We start from the raw sequence: 12,343 nt of genomic DNA, 5'->3' as shown, positions 1-12,343 counted from the left end.
ATATATATATATATATATATATATATATATATATATATATATATATATATATATATTAATGCTTTGGCAGCATTGTGTTACATTAACATTATATATATATATAAACAAACAACAACAACAACATAGATAATAAATAAATAAAATCCATCAAAATAGATGAAAAGATAAAGTGAGTCAGAAGTTTGATTCATAAGTTTCAAAATCAATGTTCTAAAGCAACTGTTCTTAATCCTGTTCCTCACGTCCCCCTGTTCTGCACACGCTCTGCTCTGCATTTCTCTCTCTCTCTCGCTCTCATTCAGATCATCAACTTGTCAGCTCCATCAATGAACTGTGTTCCAGTTATACACTTTACGTGTATAGACAGACAGATATTTTTTACAAAGCTACGAGAAGCGTTAAGCATGGATGCGTACGCGGTTGCCGTGGTAGCGAGCAATACTTGCTGGCAAACACTTCTTACTCTTACAAAAATGCTACAAAGCAATTGTTATGTTTTTGCACTTACACAACAGTAAGGAAGACAATCAGATCGGAGCTTATCTGAAACACGTCTTTACTGCACAATTGCAATTATCACAATTACAGTGCACAAATACAGAATACTCTTTTAGTAATTGACTCAATATGCAACAGTTCCTCCCCTCCAGCCTTGATGCGCTCACTTTAAGCTGCACAAATTTAACATTACCATGAAGAACACTGGCATTCAGAACAGTTTTTTTTAACAAACATGGCAATACATAGCTTATTCAACTGTGTATATGTAAACAACAAGTCCAGCCTATCAGGTGGTTTACGAACACGCTCAGGATAACATTTCACTTGCTCTGCATTTTGAGAAAGAGACTGTGAGCTAAGCGATTCAACAGTTTCTGGTCCTGTCACATCGTCCGGGCATTGGGAAGTATCCTCACTCTCTGCGATGTTTTGAGAATAATGAACCTGTTTCGCTGTTGCATCCAAAAGCTGATCAATGTGTCTGCGCCAAACCATGCTGGTACTGTGGTGTCCTGTTATTCAATGTTATGCTTACTAAGACCACAAGAGGGAGATAGGATGAGTGGGGGAGAGAGGAAAGGGAAAAAAAGAAGTAGAGTGAGAGACTAGATGTATGTGTGTTAAGAACTGTTATTAAATGAGTTATGTGACCCGTTCAACTGCTGTGGCCTGGCTTCATATCGCTACCTGAAACACAACATATTGGCGACAAGGCGACCACGATTGCTGCAAAGATGGCATCGGCTGCACCATTTCCTAACTTCTTACCAGCTCCAGGTGATCCCGCGATTCCCTTCAAGACATGGGAACGGATGTTTAAAAATGACCTGCTAGTGATCGACGTCCAAGGACAGGAAAGGTCGGAAGCCAGGAAAAGAGCCCTACTGTTGCACTGCCTGGGTAAAGAGGGGCAGAGAATATTCGACACTTTACCTGACACGGTCGATAAAATGTCCGCTGCAATTACTGCTTTACATGCTCATTTTACACCCAAGTTGAACGTGGTTATGGAGCGACACACATTCCGAAAAAGAATTCAACAAGCTGGTGAGTCTATAATCCAGTATGTTGCTGGACTGAGAGAACTTTCATCCACGTGTGAGTTTACAAATTCAGACGATATGATTCGTGACCAGCTCGTGGAAAACGTCACTAATCCGCGTGTCCGAGAGAAACTTTTGCTGCAGGAAAAATTAACACTAGCCGATGCTCTTACAATTGCACAACAAGTTGAATCTGCTGGAGAACATGCTAAAGCAATAACGAATACACATAACTTTTCTGTACAGACTGTGAGTATGCAACGACATGCGAAAGTTCATGGACACGGCGCTGGGGGATCTAAAAATAGAACGGCTAGCGCGCTTGACTGCTCCATTCACAACGACTTTGACTGTGACTTAAGCCACTCGTACCTGCTTTCGCTGCGGATCGGATAAACACCTCGCAAATGCAGTAGAATGTCCAGCAGCCAAGGTAACCTGTAAAAAATTGCAAGAAAAAAGGACATTTTGCACGTGTTTATAGAACTACACAAACTCACACAGTGCAGGAAGTGGTAATGCCCGAGTACACGCTACTGTTACTACAAGATAAAGATGCAAGTTCCAAACTCCAATGTACTGTTCAAGTCGAAGCTGGTGCAATTCAGAGGCCTGTTTCACTGACCGTTGATACTGGCGCCTCTGTTTCGGTTCTGCCTAAGAGCATGTATGATGATTACTTCAGTGAAGTATCTCTATAGCCACCTGCAGCGTGCTTAGTCAGTTACTCGCGTACTCCAATTAATGTGATCGGCTGCCTGCATGCAACAGTAGTAAAAGACTGCCGCAAATGTTCAGTGAGTTTCTATGTGGTGGACAAAGGAACCGCGTTAATGGGCATGGACCTCATATCAGCTCTAAAACTGTGCATTAAAGGAGATAAAATCATGCCAGAACCTGTGTTACAGCTTTCTACTCAAGTGGACACACCTTCAGTAGGCTGTGTTGTAGGGTTTATGCATAAAGTCAAAGTGTCAGATTCAGTCGTTCCGGTACGACAGAAATTATGACGCCTGCCATTTTCTGTGAGAAAAGCTGTGTCCGCTGAGTTGGTCAAACTGCTTTAGCTGGAGCTACGATCTTCTCAACAATCAATCTTGAAAGTGCATATCACCAAGTGCCTTTACATCCAGAGAGCCGTGATTTAACTGCATTTATCACACATGAATTACCTCGCTTTTGCAGGGTACCGAACGGTTTGGCTTCAGCACCGTCAGTATTCCAAAAGATGATGGAGTGCATACTTAAAGGGATACCGAACGTGCAGAACTACCTTGATGACATCATTTGCTTTGGACGGACAGAAGTGGAACATGATGCTGTGCTGAACACAGTGTTGAACAGACTAAAGGAGGCTGGTATACGGCTGAACGAACAAAAGTGTCAGTTTCGGCAAAAGAGCTTGCACTTTCTGGGACACTTGGTTACAGCACAAGGAGTTCAGCCAGATATTGAGCACTTACAAGCAATTGTACAAGCCCCAGCTCCTAAAGATGCGCCAACTCTATGCTCATTCCTGGGTATGCTCTGATGGTATAATAAATTTATACCCAACTATGCTACCGTAGTTGAAGCATTACGCGCATGTCTCCGTCAGGAGGAAGTATTCCAGTGGAGTGAGGAAGCAGAGAGATGCTTTTCCTCTGTGAAGCAATTGTTGGTGGCAAGTCCAGCACTAGCTTTGTATGATCCTGACTTACCATCCATTATCTCTACAGATGCATCAGATCATGGTCTGGGTGCGGTGTTCACTCAAATTCATCCAGACAACACAGAGCGGACAGTCGCTTTCGCCTCCAGATCCTTAACTCCGGCTGAGAGAAAGTATGCTATAGTGGAGAAAGAGGCGTTAGCATGCGTGTGGGCAGTGGAAAAGTGGAGGACCTATCTGTGGGGGCGTAAGTTTACACTGCGAACTGACCACCAGGCGCTAACAATATTACTCTGTACTAAAGGAGCAGACAGGGCTGGAATGCGCATAGCTAGATGGGCTGCGCGCCTGCTATGCTTTAATTATGAGCAGTGGAAAAGTGGAGGACCTATCTGTGGGGGTGTAAGTTTACACTGCGAACTGACCACCAGGCGCTAACAATATTACTCTGTACTAAAGGAGCAGACAGGGCTGGAATGTGCATAGCTAGATGGGCTGCGCGCCTGCTATGCTTTAATTATGACATGGTTTATCGCGCAGGTTCGTTGAATTGTACAGCTGATTGTCTTTCAAGATTGCCCTTGCCATCTACCACAGATAAGGACTCAGACACAGAACCTGAGCTAGTTGCATTGTTGTCAATGTCTCTTACGTCAGTTACTCCAAAGGAGTTTGAGTCTGCTTCTATAGCCTGTTCTGAGCTGTCTGCTCTGCGTGCTCAGATTGAAAAGGGTTGGCCAGCTTCAGCAAAAGCCCTGGGTTCTCCACTGCAACTGTACTTCAAAATGAGACATGAACTTTGTGTGACCAACAATCTTGTGTTCCGGGGTTCACGTTTGGTGGTTCCAGTGACGCTGCGCAGGTCACTTTAGCACATGAGAATCATCAGGGCATAGTAAGGACCAAACAGCGGTTGCACGATCTGTATTGGTTTCCGGGAATGGACGCTATGGTTCAAACTCAGATTGCTGCATGTTCGTTGTGCTAAGAAGCAGACAGGACTGCAAAGACTACTGCTTCTCCATTACAGCCAGTGCCTCTCCCTGACACTCCATGGTTGAAGTTGGGTTTGGACATAGTAGGACCCTTTGAGAGAGCTGCTTATGACTGTAGATACGCTATTACTCTGACAGACTATTACTCAAAATGGCCAGAGGTGGCATTTACGCCTTCCATTACGACATCTGTAGTCATTGGATTCCTGAATTCTGTTTTCAGCAGACATGGAAACCCAGAATGTCTGGTAACTGATAATGGACCGCAACTTACCTCTTCAGTCTTTACTGCTTTCTTGGATGAACGAAATATCACACACATCAAGACGTCCGTGTACCATCCTGCAGCTAATGGGGCTGTGGAAAGATTCAATAAGGTTCTTAAAGACTGTGCAAATGGCCATTCTTCAGAAGTGACTATGGAAACAAGCTGTATTGGACTTTTTGCAGACCCATCGTTCTACCCCACATGCAATGAATTTGAACTGTTGTACGGTAGAAAACTGAGGACCAAACTCACTGTGTTTACACATCATTCCAAGAACACACTGGACAGGGAAGTTCGACAGCGAGTGTCGATTCGTCAGAATAGAATGAAGCAATACTCTGATGCGAAACGAGGGGCTCGGGTGCCTATGTTTCAGGTGGGGAATAGAGTCCGTATTCGGAAAACAACACACGTTCCCAAAGGACATTCAAAGTTCACACAACCTGTGGAAATAAAGGAACAAGTAGGCCCAAGCACGTACAGATTAGCGAATGGACGACTGTGGCATTCTTCTCACTTATCCTTGGTCCCACTGGTTGGGAAGCCAACTTCAGATCAGCCTGCTACTGATGTTTCAGAGGCAAATGTGCTGAATACTGATCAGGGCTTGGAAAGATATTCTGTTAGACAGCGTAAGCCACCATTTTGGCTGAAAGATTATGTGAGCACGTAAAAGCATACAGTGGTTTGGATTACTGAATGTATGTACAATACAGAAATTGAAGATGGAGATTGAATATAGTCATTGCTATGCTGTTATTCTGTTGGATCCCTGAATGTAGAAGTAAATGTTCCTGAGAGTCAGAATTTAAGGGACGTAGTTACAGTTCCTTAATTACTTTAAAGGAACTTTGTTATAAGGTGGAAGCTTATGCATGTATGTTCTTATTGAAGTTATTAACTGTTTTGAGTAATGGGTACTAAGTGAAATTGTTACACAACGAGGGAGATGTGGTGTCCTGTTATTCAATGCTATGTTTACTAAGACCACAAGAGGGAGATAGGACGAGTGGGAGAGAGAGGAAAGGGGAAAAAAATAAGTAGAGTGAGAGACTAGATGCATGTGTGTTAAGAACTGTTATTACATGAGTTATGTGACCCGTTCAACTGCTGTGGCCTGGCTTCATATCGCTACCTGATACACAACAGGTACCAACTTGTACAGTGTAAGTGAGGGGCCCAGTCTTAAACAATATTTTACCTGGTTTACACTTTTGGTATGACTGTCTATAGTCTCTAGCAAGCACATTTTGTCCAACTTACAAGGTCCTGAGTACTGATCATTTTAGATTTTGTTTACACTGCTTGGTTTGCACATGGCGGCATAAGTCAGGTTTAAGTAAGTCTAGGCACTTTCTCTCCTCCCATGGACTTCAGTGACTGTTTCAGGAACTGAATAAAGCATTCAGCCAGGCCATTCGTTGCAGGCTGGTAAGATACAGATGTAGTGTGCTGAATTACATTGCCCTTGACAAATGACTGGAATTCTTCTGAGGTAAACTTGGTACTGTTATCACTGACCAACTGCTCTGGCAAGCCGGTGCGGGAGAACAATGCTCCGCAGCAGTTCCATGGTCATCGTAGATGTAGAGTTTTTGACAGAAAATACCTCTGGTCATTTTGAATATGTGTCCACTACAGTACTACCAAGAAAATTTTTTTAAGAAAGGGTCCCGTGTAGTTAATGTGGACTTTCCCACATGCAAAGGTGCTGCTTGTGGCTGTCGCTGAACCTGTTGACATCCAGAACATGTCTTAGATAGATCTTTAATTTGGCGATCTAGTCCAGGCCACCAAACATAACTTCTTGTAACGAATCAGCTCATGGGAAATATGAATAATTAATCATAACTAGTTATAATTCATTATGAATATTTTAGATCCGCTGTAGATATTTAGGCTCAAGGTGGGCTTGTCCAATGAGAAAGAAAGAAATTCCAAGCTGGAGGTTGCAATTGCTGGAGGGTTTTACGACCCTTTGTTCGAGGGATTTGTTAAATCTAGCTAACAAAATATATATTGTGTGTTTGATTGGTCCAGACGCTACATTCTGGCCAGGCTTTTCTCATTTCTCATTTTACTTCTATAGCCCACATTAATACAACCATTGTTGCCCAATGTTCTGTACAAAGATAGATAAAAATGTTTTCATAAATATACAAAGACAATAACATCACACAGAAAAGACACAAAGAACATAAAACTCACCACCCAGAGAGATTAAAAGTCTGAGTTAATATATACATTTTTAACAATGATTTAAAACTAGAGATAGTCGGAGCTGATCTAATATTCACAGGTAACAAATTCCACAGTTTCGGGGCAGCAACTGAGAAGGCGCGATCACCGTTAAGTTTTAATCTAGATCCGGGAATTGTTAAAAGTTGCTGATCAGAAGACCTTAAGGATCTACCAGAAGGCATCAAGATATGTTGGAGTCAAACCATTTAAGGATTTAAAAACAAACACTAAACGTTTGTATTCTATTCTGAAACAAACCGGCAACCATTTGAGAGAAAACAAAATCGGTCTAATATGCTCATGTTTGCGTGTACCTGTCAGCAGCCTAGCTGCCACATTTTGAACTGCCTACAAACGCGCCAAAGCTGTCTGGTTAACTCCTATAAATATATATATATCGTACAACAATAATCGAGTAGTGAAAAAATTAAGGCATTGATGAGTTTCTCAAGGTCATTAACAGAAAGAAAAGTTTGGTAACGCTTTAGATTACAACCCGCAAAGAACTACGTAAGTATACTGAATTTACGGTGTACATTTCTGTAATTATAGTGTACCTATAAAGAACGCACGTGTAGGTATAAGGGAACAATGTGTTACATTTGGGTAATAAGGGGGTAACAACCAGATATGCAACCTGCAAAGAACTGTGTAAGTAAACTGAAGTTACAGCGTAACTTTTTTGTAACTATAGTGTACCTATTCAGTACCTCCGTGTAGGTATAAGGGAATAACATGCGAAGTTTGGGGAATAAAGGGGTGACAACCTGTAAAATTACAAATAATTTATACTGCAAGTATTTTGAAACTAAGAGGTACCTATTCTAATATTACGTGGTATGTATGGCCTAAACAACAATCTTATGTTTGGGAATGATTTAGAAAGACGATATATACTTTTTTATAATTTTATATTGGTATTTTATTATAGGCGTATAGGAAACAAGTTTACCTCTTTCCAGCTGTTCGCAGAAAAAATACATGATACAACATTTGTATTTCAGTGGATGTATACTGTGGTGTTTGTATAGCAAAAAAAATGTAGAGGGTTTAATTTGACCATCGAACAATTAAATCAAAACTAGTGCAATATTTTTCTCTGTAATTACTGTGCAAATATACACTTGTTCTGTGTTTAAGTCCAACTTGTCCTCCCTTGTTCCATGTAGTTACAGGGTAAATACAACATTTGTGGGCTGTAAATTAAAGTGGTGCTTTGTTCTCCCCTTGTTCCATGTAGTTACATGGTAAATACAACATTTGATGGCTGTAAATTAAAGTGGTGCTTGCCCCCCCCCCCTGTTCCATGTAGTTACAGGGTAAATACAACATTTTCGGGTTGTAAATTAAAGTGGTGCTTTGTTCCCCCCTTGTTCCATGTAGTTACAGGGTAAATACAACATTTGCGGGCTGTAAATTAAAGTTGTGCTTTGTTCCCCCCTTGTTACATGTAGTTACAGGGTAAGTGGCTACAACAAATTGCTGTGAAACTATTGTTATACAGTAGGTCATACATACATACATTATATATCAGGTAATGTATCAATAAACATGGTGAACTGTTTTATTTAATTCAAATATTGTTTGCAATTTACTATAGGCCTACTGCTGGGTTAAATTAACCCAAAATGGGTTTTAAAATTAAAATCACACACAGTTTGACAACAGTAACAACACAGGCAACAGATAGTCTAATAAAAGATGAAAATTTATTACAGCAGTTCAGAAAAAAATCTAAGCAACTCCTAACAACTCCTAACTTCTAACATACTTATAAAGCGTATACAGTTAAACCAAATTCTTTTGAAAAGCTTGTTTAAGAATAAATAGTTTTTGTTAAATTTGTTCATGTTTTTCATCCACTGACGAAGTTAAAATATTATGGCCAAACCATCACGCCAATAAACACACAGTAATAAACACTGAAAGTCAAGATTAAACTGTGTATTATAGCGAACTGACAGGATTTTACTTTCTTTGATTTCACCGCTCATCAGTCGCTGCTCAATGTTGTGAGAACATACTCGGATAAAACCCTCCAGTTTTAAAAGAACACATTCCAGTCAGTTTTAAAACTCTCTCTTCTCTTCGTTTCGATTATTTTTTTTTGTATTTTCTACACATATTCATGTCATGAGTGCCGCAAACACAGATCGTCTCATGCGCCATTCCAGCTGTTTCCAGTTCGCACTCACCACATTCACTGCTCCAGTTTTAAAGGAACACTCCAGACAGTTTCAAAGTTGTCCCTCATCTGCGCTTCGATTAGTTTTCTCCTATTTTCCACACATGTTCCCGTCATAAGCACCGAAGTCACTGATTTCATCGCACAGGCCTCCACATTCATAACCCAGCAACGTGGGGTTACTTATTACTGATATCAACCCAAATTGGGTCAAATCAAGCCAGCTTCCTTACTCAACAGTCTCAATCGAGTGTTTGGACTGTCTGCAGCCGTGCATCAAGTCGAACGCACCTAAAATTCCTGTTGACTAAATTTTGTTAGAACAGGAAATAAACACACTGGAACTTAGGTGTCCCAGATTACCCAAATTCACCCTATATATAGATTTTGTAGTCATAGACTCACGCATGCACTGTGTGTTGTAAAAAAAAACGTTATATCTGAGAAACGAATTATTATTGTTTAGCACATTATAAAAATCTATTTGTGAATAGAGTATTGATAATAAACATGGTCCAAACATTCTTAAATACTCATGTTACAGTGTACACTCATATTACTTTTTTATAGGCTACTGTTTTATATTATAGATAGAGCATGAAAACTTCATTGCGCCATAAGAAATTTAGATACAATGAGGTAAATTCTGGCTTATTCCTCTCACCGCGTCTTCTTCTGAGGTAAATTCTGGGTCATTCCTCTCAGCGCGTCTTCTTCCTGAAACTAGTGATAGCCACTTTTGAAATATTGCTTCATGAAGCTTCGAAACCTTTGCGAACCATTTGTTTCGAAACAGTGGTTCGGAGCACGTATCAAATTGCCAAAGTCACGTGATTTCAGTAAACGAGGCTTCGTTACATCATAACTGTTTTGAAACGTTTTGAAATTTCAATAGTTTGCCTTTGCGGGGGCGATCTCTGTGAATCCGTGAATCATGCAAGTTCATTGAGCTCGCCTCCCAGCGGCGAACTATTGATCGTCTCTGATCTTGGATCAGTTTGTAGACATTTTTAACGAGACATTTGTGTAACTAAAAGGATGAGTTGTCATCTCTTACTGGCCTGTTTAAGCTCTCCATAAAACAAACAAAACAAGCCCTGCAAATTAATAATAATTATTTTAAAAACACATATTATACAGACACTTCATATTCCATGGTATTTCATTATTTTGATTGCATTTAATATTATACTTTCAAGAAAGCATTTGCATTGGGTTTGTAAAATGCAGTTTTTATGCATGTTTTAGCCTGAGTTTTTGTTGAATTTACACAGTTTTGACCAGCAGTTTTGACCCATTACTGGCCCAGTGCACGCCTGTACACCTTCTCCCTGATCGTCCTGATCCCTCAGGTCGTCAGGTGGGTCAAGAAGACCAAGTGCTCACTCCTCCTAGTGGCCCCGCTATAGAGGAGCCAGGCCTGGTTCCCAGAGCTAGTGCAGCTCTCAGCAGCAGCCCCGTGGCCCATTCCGCTGAGGAGGGACTTTCTCTCATAGGCAAAAGGCATGATTTGGCATCCTCGGCCAGAGTTGCGGAGCCTTTATGTATGGAGCCTCGACAGGAGCTTAGTCAGTTCCCAGCGAGAGTAAGCATTACCATTTTTGTCTACAAGATGCCTTTACACCCTAAAATGGTTGGTCTTCCATAACTGGTGTTCTGCACGACTCTGTGTCATGTAACATGTCCCAAGTGCTAACATTTTTACGCTCTTCCACGCTCAAAGTATATGTGGCTAGCGCAGCGAACCATTTTCTCAAAGCTGACCAGTCGATAGGCAGAAACGTTCTGATCGTTAAGTTCTTGAAGGGTGCCCAGAGGGTGAATACTATGCATCCTCAGACGGTGTCCTCATTGGACTTGTCAACAGTCCTAAGGGCCCTGCGAGACCCTTCAAGCCACTCAGTTTGGCCAACTTGCAGCCCTTATCGCTTAAACCAGCCCTCCTCCTAGCTCTGGCAACGGTTAAGCAAGTGGGCGACTTGCAAGCGCTGTCAGTCAGCACTTCCTGTGTTGTGTTCGGACCTAACGACTGTAAAGTCGTCCTAAAACCAAGAAACGTTTATGTCCCTAAGGTGTTCTCGACTCTGTACAGAGCCCAGGTGATCACCCTTTTGGCGCTCCCCTCTCCAGAAGGCAAGCAGGGAGTGCTCTGGGGCGCTCTAGCCTGTTCAGACAATCAGAGCAGTTCTTTGTTTGCTTTGGAGGCCACCACAAAGGGCTACCGGTTACAAAGCAAAGACTCTCCCACTGGATAGTAGATGCAAAAGCTTTGGCTTATGTCTCAGAAGGCTTACAATGCCCATAGGTGTGAGGGCCCACTACACAAGTGGAATGGCCTCCTCCTGGGGGCGTGGTCCAGCAGGATTTCTATTGGTGACATTTGTGCGGCCGCTGGCTGTTCGTCACCGTCCACATTTGGCAGATTTTACAATATGGACGTCCCTGCCCTGCAGGCACAGATTCTTTCTGTTTACCCCTTAGCGGTCAAAGATTGGCGACGGCCCCAGATTATTGTTGTTTCACTTTAACAGCACGTTAAACATCACACTCTTACTTGATCTGGACAAACTGTGCATCAGTAGAAAGATTTAAGTCCCATGGCCATGCCTGCTTCCTACGCGGGTGATACAGCTGAGTGTGGCGGCTTCCTCCTGCAAATGGCCTTGTTCATCGAGATGCAGCCGCAGAGATTTTCCACCGAACGCACTAAGGTAGCATTCTTGATATCACTTCTTAATGGAAGAGCGCTGTTGTGGGGTAAGGCCATATGGAACGCTAATAGTGCCATAATTAATTCCTATGATGCCTTCACTAACCATTTCAAAGAAGTCTTTGGTCACACCGGAGGAGTGCTATCTGTGCCAGAACAGTTACTGCGGCTGCGCCAAGGCATATCTTCCATGAATGACTGCACACTGCGGTTCAGAACGCTGGCGGCGACTAGCGGGTGGAATGAGGTGGCTCTACTTAGCGCTTACCGGCACGGATTGAATCCCCATTTACAAGCTCAAATGGCTATCTATGATGACTGATGTTGGACTGGAAAGCTTCATGCAAAAGGCCAACCACATTTCCCAGCTTCTGTCCGCATGCCACGCCACCAAAGCCGCCCACCAGCCTGTTACGCCTGGCATGGGTTCCCCAGTACCAGAGCCAATGCAAGTCGACACCTCCCGACTCACCCCTTCTGAACGTGCTCGCCGTCTCACGGCAGGTCTATGCCTTTACTGCCTATTAAATCGTCTCCATCTGCCCCGGAAACGTCATGCCCAGGAGCTCGTAAGTCGAGACCATGCAGGAAAAGCCGCTAGGACGGGGGTGGGTGAAATATCAAGCACCGACATTAAAGCTCAGGATTGGAACTCTACACGAGGAGGAGATCATGTTCCTGGTATTGGAGGGACCCACCGTGGATATCATCCTGGGACGCCCCTGGCTAGTTCTCCATTCTCCAGAGAT

The 12,343-nt window shown here is 42.4% G+C and overlaps 1 long non-coding RNA gene across 1 annotated transcript; it reads left to right on the top strand.

The window, feature by feature from the left end:
• Window positions 1-3,553: 3,553 nt before the first annotated feature.
• On the top strand, window positions 3,554-11,704 carry LOC107583325 (uncharacterized). The gene is made up of 3 exons (XR_001609027.1): window positions 3,554-3,566; window positions 9,882-9,884; window positions 11,596-11,704. It is a non-coding gene; the product is annotated as an uncharacterized lncRNA (long non-coding RNA).
• Window positions 11,705-12,343: the final 639 nt, after the last annotated feature.

Source organism: Sinocyclocheilus grahami, unplaced genomic scaffold, assembly GCF_001515645.1.
Source record: "Sinocyclocheilus grahami isolate Dianchi unplaced genomic scaffold, SAMN03320097.WGS_v1.1 scaffold52.1, whole genome shotgun sequence".
Classification (NCBI taxonomy): domain Eukaryota; kingdom Metazoa; phylum Chordata; class Actinopteri; order Cypriniformes; family Cyprinidae; genus Sinocyclocheilus; species Sinocyclocheilus grahami.
The sequence above is the reverse complement of the archived record's forward strand: the minus strand, read 5'-3'. Positions and strand labels throughout refer to the sequence as shown.